Here is a 25140-nt window from a genome sequence, read left to right on the forward strand (position 1 = left end):
TTTTTTAAATGGATTGGCTATGTCATTTTCAGTCCTATAGGCATAATTTTAATATGCTTATAAGGATATAGTTGAGCTTATTACTGAGTTTGTATGGTCTTTTCCACAAAGAATTTAGGGTGGCTTACAATAGTAACTTAATAAAATACTATAAAAAGTTATTTCATATTAATGAAAATAGAATTATGCATGGGTGTGTCCACTTGCTGTAGATGAGTTACAAGTTTACTTTTCTGAATTTCCTGGAAGCCTGGGAAAGAAAGATGACTTAAAAGGAGAAATTAACACATTTCCTCTGGGAAATCATTTTAACATTTATGAATTACCATTCAGGCATAGGCATATCTGAATATTCAGATTCAGGCATACTATTCAGAATAGTATGGACATACAGCTTTACTGACATGAAACCTGAACTAAATAATCTTGGTTTACATGTTTTATTCCATGTTAATACATTGCCTTTTTGTAAGGTCCTACTCATTTGGGAGATGGATTAAAATTACTACAAGCTATAGTTCATATAGCTATATATAGGGTAAATTCCCAGAGGTGGTACTTAATTTATACTTCGGCAATTAGGAGCTGAAGAGACCACTTTTAGGAGCTTAGAGACCACTTTTAGCCTGCATAAAGAGGAAAGACTTCCCTGCAGAGCAATAGATATGTTGGGAGTCCAGCAGGTAGATCTGTTTGGCTAGAATGGGGACTTCTGGTTGGAGCTCAGATCAACCAGACACATAGGCATTCAGAGACTCATCTTGTAGGATTGGCTTCCCATTTTTTATATCAGTTATATCTTCTGCCAAGACCCTCCTTTGTGATCTGGCTCAGTCCCATTTCTCAGGATAGATATACTCTAAGAAGCTACTTTTTCCTCCTATCCCACTATATGTTCAAATGTACTTACTCTTTCAGTTTTTTTTTCATAAATAACTTTTTTTTTTCCTCTCCAGCTCACATATTTCTACACCATCCAGGGTCTTTTTGGCTGATGATATATTTCTGAGCTCTTGATGTATTTGTTAATGGTATAAAGAATGTGCTTTGGCATACATTAGTAATAATGAATTTAAGTGTGTTATTAATAAATTAAGGTTATGATAGTTGCCATATTAGAGAAATAGTTAATATATTAGTCTTAGCAAAAAATAACTTAATTTTTAAAGTGAATAAAGTCAAGGATATCAAAATTGAAGAAATTTTGGTTTTAGACAACATTGTACTATATAATTTTTTTAAAAGATTTTATTTATTTATTCACGAGAAAGAGAGAGAGAGAGAAAGAGAGAGAGAGAGGCAGAGACACAGGCAGAGGGAAAAGCAGGCTCCATGCAGGGAGCCCGATGCGGGACTTGATCCCTGGTCTCCAGGATCAGGCCCCGGGCTGGAGGTGGCGCTAAACCGCTGAGCCACCCGGGCCACCCTGAATACTATATATATATATATATATATATATTTCTTAAAGATTTTATTTATTCATGAGAGACAGAGAGAGAGGCAGAGACACAGGCAGAGGGAGAAGCAGGCTCCTCATGGGGAGCCCAATGTGGGACTCGATCCCGGGTCTCCAGGATCAGGCCCTGGGCTGAAGGCAGGCCCCCAACTGCTGAGCCACCCAGGCACCCCCTATATAATTTTTTGATGAATAACATTTCATTACAGAATGCAGCACTTTACACAAAACCTGACATATTATAGGTATTGTTATTGTTTGTTGAATTGCATTACTTTTTAAAAATCCATTTTTATACTGAAATAATTATAGATTCACAGGAAGTTGCAAAAATAGACGTAAAGTCCTGTGTATCCTTCCTTCAACTTTCCCCAGTGGTGACATCTAATGCAGAACAATATCAAAACCAGGTAATTGATCTTGGTACAATATGTTAACTAGACTACAGACCTTATTATCATTCATTTTTCACCATTTTTTACATGTATACATTTACGTGTATAGAGCTCTGTGCAGTTTTATCCCATGTATAGATTTGTACAGCTCCCAAAACAATTAAGATATAGAGGTGGTTCTGTCACTACAGAGAAACTCCCCTGTACTGTCCTGTATACATTTGTGCATACATTACCCTTTCTCCCCCAGCCTATTCTTATCATTGTCTCTTGGCAACTACTAATTGTTCTCCATCTATATACTTTTGTCATTCTGAGTGATATGTAAGTGGAATAATATAGGATATAACTTTTTGAGATTGACTTTACTAAGCATAATGCCCTTGAGAGTCATCTGGATTATTGCATCTATCATTATTTTGTTCTCTTTTGTTACTGAATAGAATTCCATCATGCGGATGTACCAGTTTGTTTAACCATTCATCTGTTGAAGGACATTTGGGTTGCTTCCAGGTTTTTGCTATTACAAAGAAAGCCTTTATGAGCATTTGTGTACAGGTTTTTTGTTTTTATTTTTCTGGGATATATGCCTAACAGTATAATTGCTGGGTTATATAGTAAGTCCACTTTTAGTTTTATAAGAAGTTGCTAAACTATTTTCTAGGATGGCTCTACCATTTTACATTCTTACCATCAATGTATAAGAAATCTAGTTTCTCTGCATCCCTGCCAGCATTTAGTATTACCACTGTATTTTATTTTGGCCATTTTAATAAATACTAGTACTTCTTTCAGTTTTCTTTGCTTTAGCTACATTTGTTTTTAGCACATGGTGAATTGATAGTCTTAGTCAAGGCCAGCCTTTCACACTTGCTGTTTGTATCCATTGCATTAGTTGTTTTTTTAAATGTATTTTACATTTTGAAGACTTTCAAAGCTACTTAATTCTTTCAGTTATTTTAATTTTCTCTTTGTCTCTTCATGTCTCCTCAATCTTAGCAAAAGTGCCTTCATTGAGCTTCCCTGAAGTGAGACCTAGCCACTTGAATTTATTTAATGCTATAGTAGTGCTATTGAGGGTTTTGTTTATGTTCTTTTCATTTGTGACAACTCTGTGGAGCTCTTGTTTTCTTTTCTGGTGAAAATCACGAAATAGGGACACCTGGGTGGCCCAGCAGTTGAGCGTCTGCCTTAGGCTCGGAGCGTGGTCATGGAGTCCAGGGACTCCCACATTGGGCTCCCCTCAAGGAGCGTGGCCATGGAGTCCAGGGAGTCCCACATTGGGCTCCCCTCAAGGAGCTTGCTTCTCCCTCTGCCTGTGTCTCTGCCTCTCTTTCTCTGTGTGTGTCTCTCATTTATACATAAATGAAATCTTAAAAAAAAAAAAAAAGAATCAAGAAATAGACTCTGTCTATTGTTACAACTTGGGCCATGGGAAGAAAAGGCAATAACTCAGTAATTGGGGTGGGCTTATGATGAGAGGATTTGCTTGTCTAGTTGATTGATTGATTGATTCAGGTGAAATTCACCTGAATTCAACATGAAATTAACCATTTTAGAGTAAATAATCTGGTGACATTTAGTATGTGTACAGTGTTGTGCAACCACCTCTATCTAGTTCCAGAACATTTTCATCACCCCAAAAGGAAAACCCATGCATTAAGTGGTCATTCCCCATTCTTCCCTACCACCATCTACTGGCAACCTCCAGTGTGCTTCTGTCTTATTAGATTTACCTATTCTGGATATTTTCGTGTAAATGAAATCATACAATATATGCACTTTTGTGTCTGGCGTCTTTCAATTGGAATAATCCACATTTTCACATGTATCAGTACTTCTTCATTCCTTTTTATAGCTGAATAATATTACACTATATCATAGTTTGTTTATCCACATGATAGTGGACATTGGATTGTTTCTACCTTTTGGTCGTTGTACTGCTATTAACATGTGGGCACATATATTAGTTGAGTGCCTCTTTTCAATTCTTTTAGATCTATAACTAAGAGTGAAATTGCTGGGTCATACAATAATTGTGTAAGTTGCTGAGGAGCTGCCAAGCTGTTTTCTGTAACAGTTGTACACTTTACATTCCCACCAGCAATGTATGAGGGTTTACATTTTTTCACATCATTGCCAACATCTGTTATATCCTCCTTTATATCCTCCTTTCCACTTCTTCTCCCCTCAAATGGCCATTTTAGTGGGCGTAATATGGAATCTCACTATGGCTCTGATTTGCATTTCTCTTATGATAAGTGTTAAGCATCTTTTCATGTGCTTGTTGATCGTTTGTATATCTTTGGAGAAATATCATATACTCAAATCCTTTGCCCATTTTTAAATTAGGTTTTTGTCTTTTGGTTGTTGAATAATAAGAGTTCTTTATATAGTCTGGATACCAGAACTTTATTAGATATATGATTTCTAAATATTTTTCTCCCATTCTGTAGGTTGTCTTTTCACTTTCTTGATCATGTCTTTTTATGCACAAAAGTTTTATTTATTTATTTATTTATTTATTTATTTATTTATTTATTTTTAAAAAATTTTTATTTATTCATGATAGTCACACACAGAGAGAGAGAGAGAGGCAGAGACATAGGCAGAGGGAGAAGCAGGCTCCATGCACCGGGAGCCCGATGTGGGATTCGATCCCGGGTCCCCAGGATCGCGCCCTGGGCTGAATGCAGGCGCCAAACCACTGCGCCACCCAGGGACCCAGCACAAAAGTTGTAAATTAAAAAAAAAATTTTTTTTAAAGATTTTATTTATTTATTCATGAGACAGAGAGAGAGAGAGAGAAGCAGAGACACACAGGCAGAGGGAGAAGCAGGCTCCATGCAGGGAGCCTGATGCGGGACTCGATCCCAGATCTCTAGGATCAGGCCCTGGGCTGAAGGCAGTGCTAAAGCGCTGAGCCACCCAGGCTGCCCCAAAAGCTTAAATTTTTTTTTTTTAAAGATTTTATTTATCCATTCATAGAGACAGAGAGAGGCAGAGACACAGGCAGAGGGAGAAGCAGGCTCCATGCAGAGAGCCCGACGTGGGACTCATCCAGGGTCTTCAGGATCACGCCCCTGGCTGCAGGCGGTGCTAAACCGCTGCGCCGCCAGGGCTACCCAGAAGTTTTAAATTTTGATGAAGTCCAATTTATTCCAATTTATTTTTTCTTTTATTGCTCATGCTTTTGGTGTTGTGTCTAAGAATCAATTGCGAAAAAGATTAGAGAAGAGTACCAATCAATGCAATGCTGCTATTGCATGGATGTGGTTTGTGTGAGACTCAAGGTGGTAGGTTGGATGCAGAGGATGATAGGTAGAGATGAGAAATGCAAGAGAGATTTAGTGGGTGAAATTGATAGAACTGTGTGGTAAATTATATATTGGGGGTAGAGGAGAAGGGAGTGTTAAGGATGACTCCAATTCCTGAAGGGGTAGATGGTGGTGTCTTTCACTGAAATGGGGATACTGGAAAGGACCACTTTGGGACAGAATATTATGAGTTCGGTTCTGGACATGTTGAATTTGAAGTGACTTTAAGACATCCAAAAGATGACTGACATCAGATTAGCATGCCTGGAACTTAGAGAAAGGTAATGGTCTATAGAAAAATTGGTTGTGTTTGGTATTTAGATGGTAAATAAAGCCATGGACATAGATTAGATTGTCTAGGAAGGAAGCACAGAGGAAGAAAAGAATAGGGAATGGTATAATCTTAAACATTTAATCACTGGGAAGAAGAGTATAACCTTGGAAAGCAGAGAAGGGGCAGACATAGAGATAGGGAGAAAACTAGGAGAATGTAATGTTCAGAAGCCTAGGGATTCAATAAGGAGATAAACAACAATGCTGAATGATGCTGAGAGATCAAATAAAAATAAAATTTCCATTGGATTTTTGGTGTGAAGGTCATTTGTAACTTTTGTGAACTAAGATGTGATTAATGAGGAATTGTTGAAGTGATATCTGTTTCTTTCTTTCTTTTTTTTTTTGTGATATCTGTTTCATTGAAAAATAGAATGTTGGGGGATCCCTCGGTGGCTCAGCGGTTTGGCGCCTGCCTTTGGCCCAGGGTGCGATCCTGGAGACCCGGGATCGAATCCCACGTCGGGCTCCCTGCATGGAGCCTGCTTCTCCCTCTGCCTGTGTCTCTGCCTCTCTTTCTGTGTGTCTCTCATAAATAAAAATAAATAAGTAAATCTTAAAAAAAAAAAGTCTATAGAAAAATAGAATGTTAATCTGAAAAGGATATTATTGATCATCTAATTCTTAACACTTAAGGCTGCTAGAACTCTTTCTACAAATGTTACAGGAGGCTCAATACAAAGAGATCAAATGAGAGCTGCTCTGGTTGGGGTGGGGCTTATAACTATTACTTTGTATCCCCCTTCTGTTTACTTCTTCTGGTCCTGGATACCTTTTCATAACCCTTAGTTCTCTAAAGACCAGTTTGAAAACACTGATCTAGCTGGCCTCTTAATCCTGAGGGGGAAACTGAAGGATGGGAAGAGACTGTCTCTTAGCAAAGCCTACATGGCAGGCTTAAGTTTAGAATTAGTATTAGATGTCACCTAGCAGAGGACTGAGCAGGATTGGAATGTTTTGAAAGGCATATGGAAGCAGAAAAGAGCTTTCTTAAATTAGCCTTGAACTTGGAAGTACTGGGGGTGTCACAGATGGGAGTGGGGGACCTGAGGGCAAATGGGCCAGAAGGAGACTAGAGCTGGTAATGATTTCTAGGGCTGACCTAGAGGAGGAAAGGGAGTGAGGGCTATTAGTCATTGAAGCTTTTGTTAAGTAACACTGATACTTTAGGTAGTGCCAGTGGCACTAAACTCCTGGAGGAAACACTGTTACAACTGTGTACTTCTGTTCTGCTGGGTCAATTTAGGGTCTGAAACACATGTAGTGAGCTCCTCTTCTCTTCCTTCTTCAGTGGCTCAGTGTCTAGATCATCTGCATATCTGGCTATCAGGAATTACTTAGAAAGTATTTGGTACTTACTTAATCTAGGTACTCCCAGCTGATAACTTCTGCAGAGCTGGAGGACAGGACAGGTTGGGGGCCTAGGCGTCTATAATAGTACAGAAAGGTACCTCATTCTAGATAATTCAGTATGAAAATAGAATTGTAACATTTACCTTTTAGGGTTACTGCTACAATTAGAGGTAATGTTCATATAACAACCACAGTGCCCTGCATGTATTAGGTGTTCCAGTAAGTGACCCTTGTTTTCTGTTACCAACAAAGGTAAACAAAAGGTAAAGTCAATGAGACTGTTCTTTTATAATGCATCTCTCAGGTTGTCCATGGATTTGCCTGTTTGTGATGCCTTTGGGGATGCCACACTTAGTATTTGTTTTTAATTGCGGCTCAATTGCATGTAAAATTACTAAATTGGGTGTGGATGGAAATAGCAGTTGAAGGGAGGGATTTAAGAGACAGTGCTGTTTGTCTTTGCCTCCAAGCTCCTAAGGGTTGGCCTTAGTCTTTAGTTATACTTTTACTTCTTTAACTTTTTTCTGTTTGTTTTCCCTGTTTGCTCGATTGCCTTTTTAAAAAAAAAAAATTTATTTATTTATTTATTTGAGAGAGAGAGAGAGACAGTGTCTTCACTCATGCACGTTGGAGGAGCAGAGAGGGAAAGAGAAACTTCAGCAGACTTCGCTGAGCGTGGAGCCTGATGTGGGGCTCCTTCTCACAACCTTGAGATCATGACCTGATCTGAAACCAAGAGTTGGATGCTCAACGGACTGAATCACCCAGGCACTTCCCTGTTGCTTTCTTTTTAAAAGTAACATTTTTGGGGTGTGTTTGTAATTAAAAAAAAAATTGTAGTGAAATATATAAATATAAAATTTGCCATTTTAACCATTTAAAAATGTCCAGTTCAGTGACATTAAGTACATTCACATTGTTGTGCAACCATCCATCTCCAGAACTTTTTTCATATTGCACAATTGAAACTCTGTAATCATTAAACAGTAACCCTCCATTTCCTTCTCCTTCCAGCCCTCAGCAGCCACTATTACACTTTCTGTCACTATGAATTTGATTACTCTAAGGACCTTGTATGAGTGAAGTCATATAGTATTTGTCCTTTTATGGCTGATATTTTTCATTTAGCATAATGTCTTCAGGGTCCATCCATATTGTAGCATATGTCAGAATTTCCTTTTTTTTTTTTTTTTTTTTAATTTCCTTTCTTTTTAAAGTTGAGTAAGTTTTCATTGTATGAATATACCACAGTTTTTTTATCCATTTATCTGTTGATGAACACTTGGGTTGCTTCTACCTTTGGGCTATTATGAATTCCCATTGCTTTATATAATAGTAAGCATCCCTGTCTCTTTCTTCACAAGTATTTGTAGAGCAACTTCTTTGTGCTTGATATTTTTGATATTGGAGACATGACAGTGAACAAAACAAATGAGGTCTTGAAGCTTACTTTCTGGTGATGAGAATGGTTGCTTCTTTGTAGGAAGGACTGGTTACCTAATTTGCAGTGTTTGTGTCAGGCAGGTATCATTAGTGTGTTACCATCTTGGATATTACTGCCTTTAGCTCCATTTTGACTTTGTATCTCAACTTTGGCATCTTCTCTTAACTTTGTGTAGTAACTTTGCCTCAACTTTATGTGCTCCAGGTTAGATTGGTTGCTTTTTTCTGTGCTACCTGATTTCACTTATCTTCACCACATTGCCAGTCTCTTTTGCTGGAGTGAGTTTCTTTGGGGCTGGTATCCTTGTTGATTAATGTGAAGCTACTTGGCTAACACTCAAGGCATTTAGGTCCTCTGGGACAGGCTCTTGATGACTTCTGAAACCACATCTTTCACCACTGCCTGCCTAGCACTTTGTACTCTGGCAATACTGAAATGAATGTCCTTTCCCCAGGCATGTTAAATTGTTTCTATTCTCTGGGCTGCCCCTTTTTCCTAGAATAGCCTTCTCCTCTTTCTCCAGGTTCATGCCTTTCTGTTTTTTTTTTTTTTTTTTTTTTTTAAGGTTTTATTTATTTATTCATGAGAGACACACAGAGAGAGAGGCAGAGACACAGGCAGAGGGAGAAACAGGCTCCATGCAGGAAGCCTGATGCAGGACTCGATCCCACGACTTCAGGATCATACCCTGGGCCCAAGGCAGGCGCTAAACCGCTGAGCTACCTAGGCATCCCCGACCTTTCTGTTTTAAAGTGGTTTTCTTCTGGGAAGCCTTCCTGGACCTGGTCTATGCTATTTTGTTACATTCTTGCTTCTGCTTTCTGTCATAGTCTTTATTGCAATGAATGGTAATTGACAGGTTCTGTGCTTTCAAGAAACTCAAGAGAATTTAGCACTAGGTTTTAGCTGTATTTCTGCCATCCTCTTCTTCCTTCAAAGTTCATTCCTCACCTCACTTGTTGAACTTGGCCTTGCTGTTGAGGATATTCCAGAATGAAAGTGACCTCCTGGGAATCTGATTGGATTTCCTCTTTATTGCTGCCCCATTGTGTTTCACCCTTATAGTTGTGTCAGTTCTCAATAGGGTTAACATAATCCTTTTGTATAAAAATAATATGCCTTTATATCCTTCTAACCAGCAGAGATTCCAAAGATCTTGATCAGTCCTGATGGCATTTAACATCCTCATTTTTTTCCTGTAAATCTCCTCTACCCTGTGATCTTTTGAAAAATGCCTATAATGGAAAATTTGAAAACTTGACAAATCTCGCTTTATTGAAAACTTGACAAATCCTAGTCTCTCTATATGCCACCATGCAGAGATTAACTTTTCAAACTTTCAGCATTAAAAATTTTTTTTCCTACTTATTTTATTTTATTTATTTATTTTTAAAGATTTTATTTATTTATTCACAAGAGACACACAGAGAGAGGCAGAGACACAGGCAGAGAGAAAAGCAGGCTCCATGCAGGGAGCCTGATGCAGGACTCAATCTGGGACTCCAGGATCTTGCCCTGAGCTGAAGGCAGACACTCAACTGCTGAGCCACCCAGGCGACCCCCTGTTTATTTTAAACTTAAAAATTATTTAATCTTTGCACCCGATGTGGGACTTGAACTCATAATTCTGAGATTAAGAGTCACATACTCCACCAAGCTGGCCAGGCATCTCTCCTGTTTATTGTATATAAAGATCGTATTATAGAAACAGTTTTGTGGAGTGCGTTTTAATTTAATATTTGGTTATAAGCATTTTCTAGTGTCATTAAAATCTTTTTATTTATTTATTTATTTTAAATATTTTATTTATTTGAGAGAGAGAGTGTGTGTAGAAGCACAAGCAGGGGAGGTGGGGGAAGGAGCAGAGGGAGAAGCAGGTTGAGCAGGGAGCCTGATGCAGGACTCCATCCCAGGACTCCAAGGTCATGACTTGAGCCAAAGGCACACACTTAACCAACTGAACAACCCAGGTGCTCCTAAAATATTTTATTAAACATCAGTCTTTTTTATTTTTTTTATTTTTTTAAAGGTGTTCTTTTTTAAGATTTTATTTATTTATTCATGAGAGACACAGAGAGAGAGGCAGAGACACAGGCAGAGGGAGAAGCAGGCTCCATGCAGGGAGCCTGATGTGGGACTCGATCCTGGGTCTCCAGGATCATGCCCTGGGCCAAAGGCATGCGCTAAACCGCTGAGCCACCCAGGGATCCCCAAACATCAGTCTTTTTAAAAAAAATATTTTACTTATTTGTTAGAGCACAAGTGGGGGGGGGGGAGCAGAGGGAGAACCAGGCTCTCCACTGAGCAGAGACCCCAATGCAGGGCTTAATCCCAGGACCTCAGGATCATGACCTGAGCCAAAGGTAGACGTTTAACTGACTGAGCCACCCGGGCATCTCTAAACATCAGTTTTAATAACTGTACACTATTGTATTGCATGACATTATTTAATCATAACCTAACTGTTAGATATTTAGGTTACTTTCCATTTTTGATACTATAAATAACATTGTGATAGGGATCTTTAGTTATAAAGTTTGGGTCTTTGCTTTTTGTTTTTTTAAAGTCTGTTTTACACGCAATGTGGGGCTTGAACTCAGGACTCTGAGATCAGGTGTCATATGCTCTACCAATTGTGCCAGCCAGGCATCCCTAGATCTGTATTTTTTTATAGCTTTCTTCTGATAAAAAATTAGGGATATTGTAATTGGAGCAAAGCTATAAATTTTTTAAGGTTCTTGCTACTTACTATCAAGTTGATCTAGTTCATTGTTGGGACTCAGTATTTGTTAAATGAAAGAACAAATACTCCCCAGAGAGACTGCATTTAGTCATGCTTTCTACAGAAGGGGATGAGTGCCTGTAACCCTCATACTTCATATTTGACCCTCTAAGTGTCCTCTGTCCTCACTTGTCATAGTTAGGGCTTTATGCTCTTATTAGTTTCAGATTTAATTGGTTTCTTTGTGCTTAGGCAAATAAAATCTAGTCTTTGCTTTTTCTCAGACTGACTTTTTCCTTATTTGGTCATGTTGCTTTACTTTCCCATCATCCACTGGTTATATTTTTTTACTCAGAGGTCTCTTTTTGTAACCACAGAGATTTGGAAAAACTTGACTGATTCCATAGGTAATGTTTAAAAAACATAGGGAGAGCAAGCCAGAGTGGAAAAAAAAATCTAGAATTAGTTGTTTTTAAGATTTTATTTATTTGAGAGACAGGGAGAGCACAGACTGGAGCAAGGGCAGAGACAGAGGGAGAGGGGCAAGCAGATTCCCTACTGAGCATGAAACTGGACTTGAAGCTCTATCCCAGGACCCTGAGATCATGACCTGAGCTGAAGTCAGACACTTAACCAACTGAGCCACCCAGGCCCTCCCAGAATTGGTTTCTGAGAGATAAAAGGTGATTCTATTCTAGTTCTTACCCTCAGTGAGTGATCTTAACCTTTAATAGCTCTAAGACTCTGTTTCTTCTCTGTAAAACAGGCCTACAAAAGTACTTCCCCTGCTTACCAAACAGGCTTGATGGGATGAATGATCCACAAAATAATACATTCTTACTGAATGACTGGCTACTGTGTGACAGTTGTGTGATAAATTCAGAAAGGTATTCCTCATGTCACAGAACTATGATATCTTCAGTTCATGCATCCAGCCATTATTTATTCAACTGGTCAACAGGTATTTATGAGGTTTTCTACTAGGTATTTATGAAGTTTTCTAATAAGTATTAGGGAGGAAGAAAGCAAATAAAGAAATACCTTTATTTCCATCATCTTCACCACAACTCTGCCAGGTTAGGTGTTACCATTTTACACATGAAGAAATTGGGCTTGGAAAGATTAAGTAATGTGTTAAGTTCATATAGTTTGTAAGAGATAGAACAGAACCTGGTTTTAGTCCAATTCCAAAGTCTTCATTCTTTTTATTTTTATTTATTTATTTGAGAGAGCGAGCGAGCAAGCAAGCACAAGCAGGGGGGAGGGGAAGAGGAAGAGGGAGAAGTAGGCTCCCCACTGAGTAGGACTGTGAGATCATGACCTGAGTCGAAGGGGGAGACTGTTAACTGACTGAGCCACCCAGGCACCCCAAAGCCTTTGTTCTTAAGATTTTGTTGGTACAAGACAAGAGGGGTAGGTAAAACTCTCTAGGCTAAGGAACTATAGGATCAAAGTTATTAGAATCCATTGCCTCTTTTTTTTTTTTTTTTAAGTAGTCTCCACATCTAATGTGGGGCTTGAACTCATGAGCAAGAGTCTCACGCTGTACAAACTGAGCTAGCCAGAGCCCATTGCCTTTTAAGGGAATAGGAGGTAAAACTAAAGATACTGCATTAAAATTGTGAGATTGTTTCTTTTGTTTCCCCATATGTCCCCTCTACTTCAGGATAGACTCATACCAGTAAGAGTATGTAGGTGCTTCTTAAGTACTGTACTTGTAGCTGTTGCTGGCACATGGCAGTTTCTGAATGCCAAGTGCCTCATAACTGAAAACGCTATATTCATTCAGGACAGCTGCACCATGCAACCAGATGGGATTTAAAAATTGGTATGTTCATTTAAAAAAAAAAGACTAATTTAAAAATGTCAATTTGCAACCTGATGTTGCCATGTTAGAATTTTGTAATTTTTTTTTCTAATAAAGAATAGGAAATGTTTCATTAAACTCCTGTTAAATTGTTTACACTTGTTGCACACTGCACATATGTGTTCAGCTGGCTGAAGTGTTTTTCCAAAATTGTGTGCAGTGGAATAGAGAAAAATGTGCAGGTTTAGTTCAAAGAATGGCTATTGAATAGAAGAGTGCAGTGTAGATTTTTAGAGTTTATCTAATTGACTTTCACAGTTGTTTTTGTAGTTGTGATCATTGAATCATGGTGTTACAGCTTTGAGAGGCATAGACTAATGGAGAGAAACCCATTTAAAATAGGTTGTTTTTAAAACTGTTTGCATCAAATGGGCCCTATCTCATCACTTTTTAAACTAGTTTTTGTTGTTGCTGTGGTGGTGGTGGTGGTGGTAAAATACACTGTCTCTTCATTTTTTGCAGCAACTTCCCTGCTCCTGTCTTACTTTCTCCAAATCATCTTCCATATTGCTCCTCTGTGAACTTTGTTGAATATAGATTACCCTCCTTTTTCCTGCTTTAAAACCTTCATGGGTTTCCTATAACTTTGAGGTTAAAATTTAAATCCTTTAGTTTAGCATGCACAGCTTTTTCATGATTTGACCTCTGCCTGCCTCATTAGCCTCACATCTTACTTCTTTTGTTGTTGCTCCAGCCAGACTGAACTACTTGGCATTCACTGTCCAAGTCACATGCCTGCCTGTACCTTTTTCAATGCCAGTGTCTCTGTTTGTGACACCTTCCACCCTTTCTTCATATCTCAGCCTCTTAATTACCCTTTAAAAGTTGAGCACATTTTTGAGCAGCCTCCCTGTGGTTCTCTCACCCTCTACCACATCTCCCCATTGGGTTCACAGTATTTTCTTAGTGCTCTTCATAGCTCCCAGGACTTCCCCTTAATCATAGAGCACTTACCACTTTGTATTATTCTAATTTGTTTCTACTTGCTACTAGAATTTCTTTCTTTTTTTAGCCCTTAGCCCTTAATAAGTCCTCAGAAAAATGTGTGCCAAATGATTATATATGGAAAGAGAGTCTAGTGAGGGTATATTCGTTCATGGCCAAACAGTGTGATAAATTTCAAACATTGTCTCCCTGTTTTTATTTCTGCTGAGTTGTAAGATTGTTCTGATATTTGAAAAAAATTCCTTTTGGAATTATCTGGAGTTTAATTACATGCCAAAAAGGAAATAAGAAATAAGCCCTCTTCTTTACCAAGTCTCACATTAAGTAGTGGAGCTTTGGTTTGAGGAGAGGGACCAAAGAGAGGCTTTCTGATTACCCCTAACTATTGTGGTTCCTACCTCTTTCTTTAAGTTAGGATGATGATGAATTATTACACTGATTCCATCTAGCCTATAAAGGCCATTGAACTTATGAAACAGAGGTCCTGGTGGTATGTAATAATAAGAAAGGTAGAACAAGCTGTTAGTCATTCTTAAGAGACATTTACTAGGATTTACTAAGGGCTTGGTTACCACAATGAATTAACAAAGTTGCTGCCAGAGTGCCTGCTAGACTAGCGTTGGGGGGCATACATGATCTAGACACAGCACTGTCCCATTGAACTTTCTGCAGAAATAGAAATGTTTTATATGTGTTGTCCAATATAGTAGTCACCAGCCAGCCCACGTGGCTCCTGAGTGCTTGAAAGGTGGCTAGTGAAACTGATGAACTGAATTTTAAATTTTACTTAGTTTTAAGTAACTTATTTGAGCTTAAGTAGCTATGTGTGGCTAATGGCTACTGTATTGGAAAGCACAGATCTGGAGGGGCAGCAAATCTGTAATGAGACATAAGGAAGTATAATTAAGTATAATAGGTGCTATGATAGAAGTATATAGGGTTCTATCTAGGATTAGGTCAGATACATAGTCAGGTGCTATGATAGAAATATATCTAGGGTTCTTTCTAGGATTAGGTCAGATTAGGTTGCTAGGAATAGGCACCCAAAGTAGATTAGGCATTTTTGGGAGTGAGGAGAGAAAATCAAGGTAAGGCTAAGACTTTTAATAATCTTTTTTTTTTTTTTTTTTTTAAGATTTTATTTATTTATTTATGACACAGAGAGAGGCAGAGACCACGCAAGGAGGCCAATGCGGGATCGACCCTGGGACTCCGGGATCACGCCCAGAGCGTGAAGGCAGACGCTCAACTGCTAAGCCACCCAGGCATCCCAAGAATCTTAATCTTAAAAGATGAGGGGTATACCTGGTTGTCACATATGCTAGCTTAAAAGAAATGAACACTGTGATCTGGGACAGTTATAACAGACTTTGTAAAGTAAATGGGACCTGAATTGTCCCGTGAAAGCTGGGTGGAATTTAAGTGAATCAAAGTTTGGTGGCAGTGCATCTTGTGGAACTGAAGCAGGATTTCAGGGCATATTTAAGGGACAGTGGGTTCATGTTCAGCAGATGCTTAGAGTTCTTGAAAAGGTTTATTTGGAAAGAAAGGGAAGAGCTGATTTGCAAAAGGGCCTTACTTGTAGGTTAAGATGTATAGACTTTATCCTGAAGATTGTAGGCAGCTGTCAAGATTTATTTGGGATATGCTGTCACTTTTTTAAGAAGCAGTTGTGGGTTATCTAGAACATTTTGGGAAATGATCTACAGATGCACTATGTTTTTGTGCATGTGGGTATTTATGAAGAGGTATGGATTGAATGATAGATGAAGATAGGAACCTTTCCTGTATAATACTAGTACACTGTGGAAAAGATGGAGAAAACCTTTTAACCGGACTTTATTCACATCCACATTAATTTATATTTCAACAAATATGAATGCCTGTTTGTACTGTTCTGTGCCCTAGGGATCTCCATGTAAGTTATAGTTTTAGCCCTTGAGGAGCTCATGATAGACTTTTTGTCTGATTCAAGTTCTTGTTTGATAGATCGGGGTACCTGACCTGTCCTGGAGATCAGAGGTAAGTAAGGGCTCTGGTGGATGGTGCTGACCTTCCATTTTATTATATGTGCTGCTGAAGCAAGCACGCTGACCTTTCATTTTAGACATTCCCTAGTTCCTGCCACTTGGCCATGACTCCTTTTCCTCTTTGGTAGATGCTTATTTCTCCCCTCACTTTGCTAGCCAGAGAATTTTTGTTTCCCCTGAAGCCTACTGCCTGGCCAGAACACTGTGGCTTTTTTTATTTCTGTCATTCTATGTTAATTAAGCTAATTATGCCTTTAAAATTTTTTTCACCTGTGTATGCATCTGTTTGTCTAAGGGAGAATAGAGGAGGGAAACTAGTCCTTTATGCTCTGAGCATAAAGAGCTCTGCTTTGGGCATCCCAACTGCCAGGTGAGCCAGAAATGCTCCTAATATCCCAGAGTCACATCGTGTTTGGGGAGACCAAGACAAACCAGTAAGATAGCCTGGCAAAACAGTCAACTTTGGGGCACCTGGCTGGCTCGGTTGGTGGAGCATGTGACTCTTGATCTCAGGATTGTGAGTTTGAGCCCCACATTGCATATAGAGATTACTTAAAAATAAAATCTTTTTTTAAAAGATTTATTTATTCATGAGGGACAGAGAGTGAGAGAGGCAGAGACACAGGCAGAGGGAGAAACAGGCTCCTCGCAGGGAGCCCGATGTGGGATTTGATCCCAGATCCCGGGGTCAGGCCCTGAGTTGAAGGCAGGCGTCCAATTGCAGAGCCACGCAGGCATCCCAAAAATAAAATCTTAAAAAAGAAAACAGCTAAACAGAATCAACTTCAGCAATTTGTTTGGAATAAGCCAACAAATAGTCAATTCAAGCATGAAGGAAGGAAAGAAAAGAACTGATGTTTATTGAGCAAGTACTGATCTGAGCACTTTGCATGTGGTAATTCCTACCTCAATCTTTTTTAAAAAAAATTCCAGTATAGTTAACATACAGTGTTATATTAGTTTCAGGTATACAATATAGTGATTCAACCATTCTGTACATTACTCCATGCTCATGACGATGTGTACTCTTAATCCCCTTTATGTATTTCACCCATCCTGACCCACCTCCTTTCTGGTAACCATCAGTTGTTCTCTGTAGTTAAGAGTCTGGTTTGTTTTTTTTTCCTCCTTTTTTCTTTGTTCGTTTGTTTTGTTTCTTAAATTCACCATATGAATGAAATCCATTGGTATTTGTCTTTCTCAGACTCACTCATTTTGCTTAACATTGTACCCTCTAGATCCATCTATGTTGTTGCAGATGGCAAGATTTCATTCTTTTTAATGGCTGAATAATATTCCATTGTGTATATATACCACATCTTTATCCATTCATCTACTGATGGACACTTGGGCTGCTTCCATAATTTGGCTATTATAATAAACATGGGTGTGCATAGATCTTTTCCAATTGATGTTTTCATCTTCTTTGGGTAAATACCCAGTAGTGAAATTACTGGATGATATGGTAATTCTGTCTTTAAATTTTTGAGGAACCTCCATGCTATTTTGCCATGAGGCTGCACCAGATTGCATGAAACAACAGTTCATGAGGGTTCCTTTTTTCTGTATATCCTCACCAACACTTGTTGTTCCCTTAAATCAACCTTTGAGGATGGATAATGTTATTTCCATTTTGCAGATGAGGAAATTGAGATTCAGAGAGATAAGATAGAAAGTTTGAGTTTGAATCCTGGCTCCTCTATATTTTTTCTTTTTCTTTTTAGTTGTAAGATCTTTGTAAGTTATTTTAACTGTATGATTCTCAATTTACTTGGTTGTTTAAAAAAAAGAAAGGGTGGCAGCCAATAATACTTTAGAAAAAAGATTCTTTTTGAGAATTAAATGAGAAACTGCCTAGGGAAAAAAAATCTAATTCAGAAACGTAATAGGTGCTCAGTTAAGTTTGGTTGAATGTGAGCCTATTTCTCCTTTGTTTAAGCAGGGATTCCTTTTAAGGAAAGGATTAAAAGACTAAGAAAATTTTACAAATAAATATAGAGAATTAAGAAATGTGGCCTGGGGTTTAATAAATACAACTAACAAGTATATTTATAATGTATTATATTTATTTGCTAGAAGCTGCTGAAGAGAAAGGAACTCCTTCCTGCTGAGGAGCCTTCACTGTCCTTCCTTGAATGATAAGAACTGATTAGGTAGAAAGTTAGTTCCTCGTCCCTCTTCCATGCTCAGGTTCTTCCTCAGCCCCACATTCCTACTTTTGGCACTTTAATTTGGCTTATTGTGCTTTTTTTTTTTTTTTTTAGGTTTCTGCCTTTCATATGAATAAACCTTATAAACTATGAAGTAAAAAAAAAAAACCTATGAAGTATGAGGGAATAAAGAATTAAATAGAAACAGGAGATTTGCTTAGCATTGGGCATGGAGTAAGTTCTAGCACCCATTTGTTGGATGAAGATACAGAGGGTGATGTTTATTCCTGCAAAGCCTTGCACAAAAGAGGAGAGTCTTTCACCTAGAGCAAATATGAAAACTATTTTGAAGTTCTAGGTATCAGCAAAGGAAGCAGGTGACACTTGAATCTTCTGGTTCTGGAGGGCACTGCTGAATTGGGATGCTGAAGACTGGGATCTTAGTAGATGTGTGTGTGTCCCACCTGTGATTTAGAACTGTCATTATTTTGCTCTTTCTTTTATTGGCTGGATTGGAGCATGGTTCCAAAAAGAAAGACTGTGCAGCTCACTAAATTTATATATGTACATTATTTTTAAGAATAATTTTGGTGTTTCCACAGTGCTTCTGATCTACATTGGTTGTATATTATTCCTGCTTCTATGTGAGTCTCTTCAATGGATAGTTTAGGTTGTCAGGACTGACTGGATTTGACTACCTTTGTCAACTTCTATCTGTAGTATTTATATATAGTGTTTTATGTTGTAGTATAGCAGTTAAGGTCCTGGACTTTATATAGTCAGGCTGCCTGAGTTTGAATTTAGTTTTGGTTACTAACTATGTAATTCTGAGCAACTGACTTGATCTTACTAGGTTCAGACTTCTTATTTGTGAGAGATCATAATCGTCCCCACTTTATAGGATTATGGTCAGAATTGGGTGAGATAACAAAGTAAGCACTCATTAAATGTTAGCTGTTATCATCTTACCTCAAGTAATGCCCAGCTTATTTATTTTAAGTAAATAAATTGTGGAAAAAACATAATACATTGTCATCATAATCATTTTTTAAAAAAGATTTATTTGAGAGAGAGAGAGACTGCATGTGTGAGCACAGGGATGGGGGAGAAGGATAAAGGAAGGGGATGAGAGAATTCTTAGACTCCCCACTGAGCACTGAGTCTGACGTGGGACTCCATCTCACGACCTTGAGATCGTGACCTGAGCTGAAATCGAGTTGGCCATTCAACTGACTGAGCCACTCAGGAGACCCCATCATTGTCATTTTTAAGTGTACAACTTAGTGACATTAAATGTATTCATATTCTTATGCAGCCTTCCCACTATCCATCTCCAGAACTCTTCATCCTGTGAGACTGAAACTATGCCCATTGAACAATTCCCCGTTACCTCTCTTATCAGCTCCTGCCAACCATTATTCTACTTTGTGTCTATGATTTTGACTACTGTAAGTACCTGATATAAGTGGAATCATACAGATTTGTCTTTTTGCAGCTAGCTTGTTTGACCTCAAGGTTGGTATATGTTTGTAGCATATGTCAGAATTTCCTTTTTAAGGCTGAATAATAATCCATTGTATACACCACATTTTGCTTATCCATTCATCTCTTGGTGGATACTTGGATTGCTTCCACATTTTGGCTATTGTCAATAATGCTGCTATGAATGTGGGTGTACAGATCTTTTTGAGACCCTGCTTTTGATTCTTCTGAGTATATACCTGTAAGTGGAATTGCTGAATCATATGGTAATTCTTTGTTTAATTTTTTTGAGGAAACCCATAGTAGTTTTTACAGTGTTTGCACCATTTTACATGCCTACCAACAGTGCATGAGGATTCTAATTTCTGCTTGTCCTCACCAGCACTTCTTATGTTTCAGTTTTTTGTAGTAGCTATCTTATTGGGTATGAGGCGGTAGCTCATTGTGATTTTGATTTGCATTTTCCTGATTATTAGTGATGTTCAGTTATCTTCTCATGTACTTATTGGGCATTTGTGTATCTTCTTTGGGGAAATGTCTCTTCAAGTTCTTTGCCCATTTTTGAATCAGGTTTTTGTTGTTGAGTTTTGGGAGTTCTTGATGTATTCTGGAGTTTAATCCTTTATCAGTATATGATTTGTAAATCTCCAGTTCTGTGGGTTGCCTTTTATTCTGTTGATTGTCTTATGTTTTTTAAAGATTGTATTTATTTATTTATTTGAGAGAGAAAGAGACAGAGATAGCGAGAGAGAGCACAAGTTGGGAGGAGAGGGAGAAGCAGGATCCCTGAGGAACAGGGAGCCTGATACGGGGTCAGTCCAGGACCCTGGGATCATGACCTGAGCTGAAGGCAGACGCTTAACCAACTGAGCCACCCAGGTGCCCCCATTGATTGTTTTTGATGCACAAAAGCTTATTTTTAAACGTGGTTTTTCTTATTTTGCTTTATTTATTTTTAAAGATTTATTTATTTGAGAGAGAGAGGGCATTTGTGCACACATACACAGCAAGAAGGGGCCGAGGGAGAGGGAAAGGCAATCACAAGCAGACTCTGCGCTGAGCGTGGAGCCCAAGGTGGGGCTTGATCCCACTACCCTGAAATCATGACCTGGCTGAAACCAAGAGTTGGAGACTTAACTGACTGTACTACCCAGGTGCCCCATTAATTCATAGCTTTTATGAGTAAGTGCTATAGCTAGATCCTAATTATGCTTACTAGTAAGAAATGGGGTAAAAGAAGCTTAGCTTTGAGATTGTGAGTGCAGGACCAAATTTGGTTTTGATTCTGTATATTTTAAATTATTTAATTTCTCTGAGCTGTAGGTTTCTTACCTGCAAAATGGGTGATCTGATAACCCCTATCTCATAGTATTTTTAGTCATGAATATTAAATGAAATAAAGAAAATGAGAGTTACTTAGTATTCGGTAAATGTTAAGTTGAATGTGAATAGTAAGAATGTTGATAAATGGAACCTAAAATGAACCCCAGATTACATTTTTAAGTGTTTTTATTTTTTATTTATTTTTTAAAAGATTTTATTTATTTATTAGAGGCACAGAGAGAAAGAGAGAGAGAGAGAGGCAGAGACACAGGCAGAGGAAGAAGCAGGCTCCACTCAGGGAGCCCGACGTGGGACTCTATCCAGGGTCTCCAGGATCACGGCCCTAGGCTGAAGGCGGCGCTAAACCGCTAAGCCCTTAAAGTGTTTTTAATAACAGCTTTATTAAGCAATAATCCACATACCATACAATTCATCCCTTTAAAGCGTATAGTTTAATGGCTTTTAGTATATTCACAGAATTGTGCAGCCCTCATCGCAATTAATTTTGGAACATTTTCATCTTTTTACCCCAAAGAGAAATATACCCTTTAGCAGTCCCCTCATACTTCTTTCATCTCTACCAGCCCTAGGCAACCACTAATCTATTTTCTACAGATTTGTCTGTTCTGGATATTTCACATAAATGTTATACAATATATGGCCTTTTATGACGGGGCTTCTTTCATTTAGCATAATGTTTTCAGGGTTTATCCATGTTGTAGTACGTACTGATATTTCATTCTTTTTATTTCCTAATGTTCCCATCTATGGATATATCACATTTATTAATCTATTCATCATATATTATCAATAGACATTTGAATGATTTCTACCTCTAGGTATTCTAATACAGCTGTGAACATTCTTATATAAGTTTTTGTGTAGACATATGTTTTCATTTCTAAAATAGAGGAAATGCATTCTAGGTGTGGAATTGCTGGATTATATGGGAACTTTATGTTTAATCTTTTGAGGGACTCCAGAGTGTTTTCCAAATTTGCTGTACCATTTTGCATTCCTACCAGCAGTGTATGAAGGTTCCAATTTCTGAGACACCTGGCTGGGTTAGTGGGTGGAGTGTGTGGCTCTTGATATTGGGGTCATGACTTTGAGCCTCATGTTGCGTGTAGAGATTACTAAATAAATAGGTAAATCTTTGAAAAAATAATGGTTCCAATTTCTCTACATCCTCCTCAATGCTTATTGTCTTTCTGATTTTAGCCATCTTAGTGAATGTGAAGTATGTTAGCTCTTTGTGATTTGATTTGCAGTTCTCTGATGGCTAATGATGCTGAGCATCTTTTCATGTTCTTATTTCCCATCTATTGTTTTTTGTGTATCTCTGTGTTTTGCCAACTTGCTATCTAATAATATCCTTCTTTAATAAGATAGTGTTCTGCACCTAAGGGTGCTTATTAATACTTAGTGATTTAATAGCTGATTATAAGAGGATTCCAGATAAAGAAAAACATGACCTCATTTCTTTTTAGCATTTATTTATTTATTTATTTATTTATTTATTTATTTATTTATTTAGCTTTTATTTATTTATAGAGAGAACACAAGCAAGGGGAGCAGCAGAGGGAGAGAGAGCAGCAAGGACCCTGATATGGGACTTGATCCCAGGACCCTGAGCCGAAGGCAGATGCTTAACCGACTGAGCCACCCAGGCACCCCATTCTTTTCCTTTTATTTATTTATTTTTTTTAAGATTTTATTTATTCATAAGAGACACAGGCAGGGGGAGAAGCAGGCTCCATGCAGGGAGCCCGATGTGGGACTCGATCCTGGGACTCCAGGATCATGCCCTGGTTAAGCAGATGCTTAACTGCTGAGCCACTCAGGTGTCCCTTTTTTTTCCTTTCTTTTTTTAGTTACTTCTGTCACTGGTTGAATTGAAAATCTTCAGGAACGATATCCAAAGAAGAGAAGTTTTCAAATAATATTCAGTCTGTTTAGGGCAAGACCAGACATCATATGGTGTTAATTAAAGAACAGTTAATGGCTGAATTGATTTCTGTTATTGATTATAGAGCACTTAAAATTTGATCTTGGCACTGTGGACACAGCCATGAATAAATGAAAGCCCTAGCTTTCAGTTGCACTCTAGTGGGCAGACAGGAAAAATCAGGCAATATATAGGGAAAGGGAGTTATTGAAAGGGAGGGGGCTATTTTAGATAGGATTGAAGGGATCCCTGGGTGGCGCAGCGGTTTGGCGCCTGCCTTTGGCCCAGGGCGCGATCCTGGAGGCCCGGGATCGAATCCCACGTCGGGCTCCCGGTGCATGGAGCCTGCTTCTCCCTCTGCCTGTGTCTCTGCGCCTCTCTCTCTCTCTCTGTGACTATCATAAAAAAAAAAAAAAAAAAAAAAAAATAGATAGGATTGAAATTTGAGTGGAGATTTTAATGAAATGAAGGAACAGATCATATTGATAATTCAAGGGAAGAATGGGCACTGAGAGCTATAAATGCTAAATTCCTTAGGTGGGGTTGTGCTAAGCTATCAGTGAACATGAAGGGAAAGAATAAAGAATTTCCCTGCTGTACATATTAAGGAATCTGAGGCTTGCATGTTCTTCTTGTTCTGTGTTTTTGGCCACTTCAGAGTGGTTTCTTTCTTTGTTTTTTGTTTTTTTTTTTTTTTTTAAGATTTTATTTATCCATTCATGAGAAACACAGAGAGAGAGAGAGAGGCAGAGACACAGGCAGAAGGAGAAGCAGGCTCCTTTTAGGGAGCCTGATGTGGGACTCCATCCCGGGTCTCCAGGATCACGCCCTGGGCCTAAGGCAGGCGCCAAACAGCTGAGCCACCAGGGATCCCCTTCAGAGTGGTTTCTAAATAACATGAATTATGGTGTTAAAATTTAATTTTATTGCAATGGGGCTGAAGTATAATGAGCGAAGAGGATAATGGTAGGGGGTAAGGTAGATAGTAGAAAGGAGCCAGATTACATCGTGTCTCATAGGCCATGGTAATGACCTTGTGTTTTTTATTCTGAGTGAAATGAGCAGTCATTGCAGGGTATTGAACAGGGTTGAGTGACATGATCTGAATTGAATCTAAAGGGTCATTTTGGCTTCTTTTTTTTTTTTTTTTTTTTTTTTTTTTTTTTTTTTTTTCATTTTGGCTTCTGAGGAGAAAGGGCTAGGGGATAGATAGAAGGCAAAGGCAGAAGCAAGAATATCAGAGATGAAGCTGTTACAAGAATTAGGGAATGAGATAATGAAAGCTTGAGCCAGTGTGGTAGCAGCAGAGGTGGTAAGAAATTGTTGGAATCAGGATATGTTTTGAAAGTAGAGCTGACAGGGGAACCCTGGGTGGCGCAGCGGTTTAGCGCCTGCCTTTGGCCCAGGGCGCGATCCTGGAGACCCGGGATCGAATCCCACGTCGGGCTCCCGGTGCATGGAGCCTGCTTCTCCCTCTGCCTGCTTCTCCCTCTGCCTGCTTCTCCCTCTGCCTGTGTCTCTGCCTCTCTCTCTCTCTCTCTCTGTGTGACTATCATAAATAAATAAAATTAAAAAAAAAAAAAAAAGAAAGTAGAGCTGACAGAATTTGCTGTTAGGTTGGATGAGGACTGTGAGAGTAAGGTGTAGTCAAGGGAAGGCTTTTGCTTTGAGCAACTCTAAGATTGGAGTTACCATTTGTAAAGATGGAAAGACGGGGAGGAACAGACTTATAGGGAGGTATCAGGTGTGGTTTTAGACGTATTACATATTAGATGGCTATTAGACAAACAAAAGGAGATGTCATGTAAGCAGTTGGATTTACAAGTCTAGAATTCAGAGAAATCCAGGTTAGAGATCTAAGTCTGGGAGTCATTAGCATATGTAAGGCAATAGAACACTGAAGATGTGTATAGAGATAGAGCAGAGGAGATCTGATAGTTGAGCCCTGATACTCTGACATAGGGAGGTTGAGAAGATCAAAAGCATAACCAGTGAGGTAAAAGAAGAATCAAGAGAAAGTGAAGTATCAGAGGCCAAATAATTTGTGGAGGGTAGTGGCCAGTGTCCCAACTTGGTTGCCTGAAGTCCTGGAGTCTAACCATGTTTTTTTTTTTTTTTAATTAATTAATTAATTAATTAATTAATTAATGATAGTCACACAGAGAGAGAGAGAGAGAGAGAGGGGCAGAGACACAGGCAGAGGGAGAAGCAGGCTCCATGCACTGGGAGCCCGACGTGGGATTCGATACCGGGTCTTCAGGATCGTGCCATGGGCCAAAGGCAGGCGCCAAACCGCTGCGCCACCCAGGGATCCCCATGGTTTGGTTCTAAGTAAGTGGGGGACACTGGACAGTTCATGTTACTTTTTTGAGCCT

At 38.7% G+C, this 25140-nt stretch overlaps 1 protein-coding gene across 3 annotated transcripts in view; it reads left to right on the forward strand.

Annotated features, from left to right (window-relative positions):
- Positions 1-25140, forward strand: part of FAM168A (family with sequence similarity 168 member A) — a 188031-nt gene that overhangs the window by 34913 nt on the left and 127978 nt on the right. The window contains exon 2 of one of the 3 annotated variants that reach the window (XM_049098909.1): positions 15822-15854. The exons of the other annotated variants lie outside the window; for them this stretch is intronic. The gene's annotated coding sequence lies outside the window, so the exon portion shown is untranslated. The remainder of the gene's footprint in view (positions 1-15821; positions 15855-25140) is intronic. 3 annotated transcript variants of the gene reach the window in all.

The sequence above is a fragment of the Canis lupus genome, chromosome 21 (assembly GCF_003254725.2).
Source record: "Canis lupus dingo isolate Sandy chromosome 21, ASM325472v2, whole genome shotgun sequence".
In the NCBI taxonomy this organism is placed as follows: domain Eukaryota; kingdom Metazoa; phylum Chordata; class Mammalia; order Carnivora; family Canidae; genus Canis; species Canis lupus.